At 38.6% G+C, this 4,242-nt stretch overlaps 1 non-coding gene across 1 annotated transcript; it reads right to left on the reverse strand.

Annotated features, from left to right (window-relative positions):
- Positions 1 to 1,353: 1,353 nt before the first annotated feature.
- LOC112788615 (small nucleolar RNA R71) lies at positions 1,354 to 1,461 on the reverse strand. Its single transcript, XR_003195973.1, has one exon. It is a non-coding gene; the product is annotated as a small nucleolar RNA R71 (small nucleolar RNA).
- Between the last annotated feature and the right edge of the window lie 2,781 nt (positions 1,462 to 4,242).

Genomic DNA, 4,242 nt, shown 5'->3' on the forward strand with positions numbered 1-4,242 from the left:
ATTTGACTTTTTCAAAAATTTTTAAAATCTAGTTGTTTTTATAAGTCAAATCAAATTTTCAATTTAAAAATCTTATCTTTTTCAAAAATCAAATCTTTTTCATTTTTCTTATCTATTTTCGAAAATTTCAAAAAAATATTTTTCAAAAATCTTTTTCTTAATTTTACATCTAATTTTCGAAAATAACATCATCAATTAATGTTTTGATTCAAAAATTTCAAGTTTGTTACTTTCTTGTTAAGAAAGATTCAAACTTTAAGTTCTAGAATCATATCTTGTGATTTCTTGTGAATCAAGTCATTAATTGTGATTTTAAAACTCAAATCTTTTTCAAAACTAATTTCAATCATATCTTTTCAAAAATATCTTTCTATCTTATCTTTTTCAAAATCATATCTTTTTCAAAAATTTGATTTTAAAATATCCTTTCTAACTTCTTATCCTCTTATCTCTTCAAAATTGATTTTCAAATTGGTTTCAACTAACTAACTAACTCTTTGTTTGTTTCTTATCTTTTTCAAAACTACCTAACTAACTCTCTCTCTAATTTTCGAAAATATCTTCTCTCTTTTTCAAAATTTCTTTTTAATTAACTAATTATTTTAATTTTTTATTTTAATTTTTGAAAAATTACTAACCTTTTTAAAAAAAAAAAATATTTTCAAAAATCACTAACTCTTTTTCAAAAATTATTTTCGAAAATTCTCCCTCTCTCTCATCTCCTTCTATTTATTTATTCATCTACTCACACAGGGACCTCTATACTGTGGTAAAAAGGATCCCTATTATTATTATTATTTTTCTGTCCCTCTTTTTCATATGAGCAGGAGCAAGGACAAGAACATTCTTGTTGAAGCAGATCCAGAACCTGAAAGGACTCTGAAGAAGAAACTAAGAGAAGCTAAATTACAACAATCCAGCAAGCACCTTTCAGAAATTTTCGAACAGGAAGAGGAGATGGCAGCCGAAAATAATAATAATGCAAGGAGGATGCTTGGTGACTTTACTGCACCTAATTCCAATTTACATGGAAGAAGCATCTCCATTCCTGCCATTGGAGCAAACAATTTTGAGCTTAAACCTCAATTAGTTTCTCTGATGCAGCAGAATTGCAAGTTTCATGGACTTCCATCTGAAGATCCTTTTCAGTTCTTAACTGAATTCTTGCAGATATGTGATACTGTTAAGACTAATGGAGTAGATCCTGAAGTCTACAGGCTCATGCTTTTCCCTTTTGCTGTAAGAGACAGAGCTAGAGTATGGTTGGACTCTCAACCTAAGGATAGCCTGAACTCTTGGGATAAGCTGGTCAAGGCTTTCTTAGCCAAGTTCTTTCCTCCTCAAAAGCTGAGTAAGCTTAGAGTGGATGTTCAGACCTTCAGACAGAAAGAAGGTGAATCCCTCTATGAAGCTTGGGAGAGATACAAAGGACTGACCAAAAAGTGTCCTTCTGACATGCTTTCAGAATGGACCATTCTGGATATATTCTATGATGGTCTGTCTGAATTGGCTAAAATGTCATTGGATACTTATGCAGGTGGATCCATTCACCTAAAGAAAACGCCTGCAGAAGCTCAAGAACTCATTGACATGGTTGCTAATAACCAGTTCATGTACACTTCTGAGAGGAATCCTGTGAGTAATGGGACGCCTATGAAGATGGGAGTTCTTGAAAGTGATACTCTGAATGCCATATTGGCTCAGAATAAAATATTGATTCAGCAAGTCAATATGATTTCTCAGAGTCTGAATGGAATGCAAGCTGCATCCAACAGTACTCAAGAGGCATCTTCTGAAGAAGAAGCTTATGATCCTGAGAACCCTGCAATAGCAGAGGTAAATTACCTAGGTGAACCTTATGGAAACACCTATAATCCATCATGGAGAAATCATCCAAATCTCTCATGGAAGGATCAAAGGCCTCAACAAGGCTTTAATAATGGTGGAAGAAATAGGTTTAACAATAGTAAACCTTTTCCATCATCCACTCAGCAACAGACAGAGAACTCTGAACAAAATACCTCTAATTTAGCAAACTTAGTCTCTGATCTATCTAAGGCCACTGTGAGTTTCATGAATGAAACAAGGTCATCCATTAGAAATTTAGAGGCACAAGTGGGCCAGCTAAGTAAAAGGATCACTGAAATCCCTCCTAGTACTCTCCCAAGCAATATAGAAGAAAATCCAAAAGGAGAGTGCAAGGCCATTGAATCGATCACCATGGCCGAACCTGTAAAGGAAGGAGAGAACGTGAATCCCAAGGAGGAAGACCTCCTGGGACGTCCAGTGATTAATAAGGAGTTTCCCTCTGAGGAACCAAAGGAATCTGAGACTCATCTAGAAACCATAGAGATTCCATTGAACCTCCTTATGCCATTCATGAGCTCTGATGAATATTCCTCTTCTGAAGAAAACGAGGATGTTACTGAAGAGCAAACTGCCAAGTTTCTTGGTGCAATCATGAAGCGGAATGCCAAATTATTTGGTATTGAGACTTGGGAAGATGAACCTCCCTTGTTCACTAATGAACTGAGTGATCTGGATTAACTGACATTGTCTCAGAAGAAACAGGATCCTGGAAAGTTCTTAATACCTTGTACCATAGGCACCATGACCTTTGAGAAGGCTCTATGTGACCTTGGGTCAGGGATAAACCTCATGCCCCTCTCTGTGATAGAGAAACTGGGAATCTATGGGGTACAAGCTGCTAAAATCTCATTAGAGATGGCAGACAATTCGAGAAAACAGGCTTATGGACAAGTAGAGGACGTGTTAGTAAAGGTTGAAGGCCTTTACATCCCTGCTGATTTCATAGTCTTGGATACTAGGAAGAATGAGGATGAATTCATCATCCTTGGAAGACCCTTCCTAGCCACAGCAAGAGCTGTGATTGATGTTGACAGAGGTGAATTAGTCCTTCAATTGAATGGGGACTCCCTTGTGTTTACAACTCAAGGTTATCCTTCTGTAAACTTGGAGAGGAAGTATAAAAAGCTTCTCTCAAAACAGAGTCAACCAAAGCCCCCACAGTCAAACTCTAAGTTTGGTGTTGAACTCCCATATCCAAACTCTAAGTTTGGTGTTGGGGAGTCTCAACAATACTCTAAACATCTGTGAGGCTCCATGAGAGCCCACTGTCAAGCTATTGACATTAAAGAAGCGCTTGTTGGGAGGCAACCCAATTTTTATTTATCTAATTCTATTTTTCTTGTTCTTTCATGTTTTATTAGGTTCATGATCATGTGGAGTCACAAAATAAATATAAAAATTGAAAACGGAATCAAAAACAGCAGAAGAAAAATCACACCCTGGAGGAAGACCTTACTGGCGTTTAAACGCCAATAAGAAGCATCTGGCTGGCGTTAAACGCCAAAACAGAGCATGGTTCTGGCGCTGAACGCCCAAAATGGACAGCATCTGGGCGTTTGAACGCCAGAATTGCACCCTGGAGAAGAGCTGGCGCTGAACACCCAGAACAAGCATGGTTCTGGCGTTCAACGCCAGAAATGGGCAACAAATGGGCGTTCAACGCCCAGAACAAGCACCAATCTGGCGCTGAACGCCCAGAGTTGTGTGCAAGGGCATTTTGCATGCCTAATTTGGTGCAAGGTTGTAAATCCTTGAACACCTCAAGATCTGTGGACCCCACAGGATCACCTCAGGATCTGTGGACCCGCAGGATCCCCACCTACCTCCACTCACTTCTTCTCACCCCTCTTTCACACAATCCCATAAACACTCTTCCCCAAAACTCTTCACCAATCACCTCAATCTCTCTTCCCTATCACCACTTCACCAGTCACATCCATCCACTCTTCCCCATAAACCTACCTCATAAACTCCACCTACCTTCAAAATTCAAAATCAATTTCCCACCCAAACCCACCCTATATGGCCGAATCTTAACCCCCTCCCTTCCCTATATATAGCCCTCCATTCTTCCTCATTTTCACACAACACAACCCTCTCTTCCCTTTCTTGACCGAAACACATCTCTCTCTCCCTCACCTCCATTTCTTCTTCTTCTTCATTTCTTCTTTCTTCTCTTGCTCGAGGGCGAGCAATATTCTAAGTTTGGTGTGGTAAAAGCATAAGCTTTTTTGTTTTTCCATTACCATTTGATGGCACCCAAGACCGGAGAATCCTCTAGAAAAGGGAAAGGAAAGACAAAAGCTTCCACCTCCGAGTCATGGGAGATGGAAAGATTCATCTCCAAAGCTCATCAAGACCACTTCTATGATG

This window comes from Arachis hypogaea, chromosome 20 (genome assembly GCF_003086295.3).
Source record: "Arachis hypogaea cultivar Tifrunner chromosome 20, arahy.Tifrunner.gnm2.J5K5, whole genome shotgun sequence".
Lineage (NCBI taxonomy): Eukaryota > Viridiplantae > Streptophyta > Magnoliopsida > Fabales > Fabaceae > Arachis > Arachis hypogaea.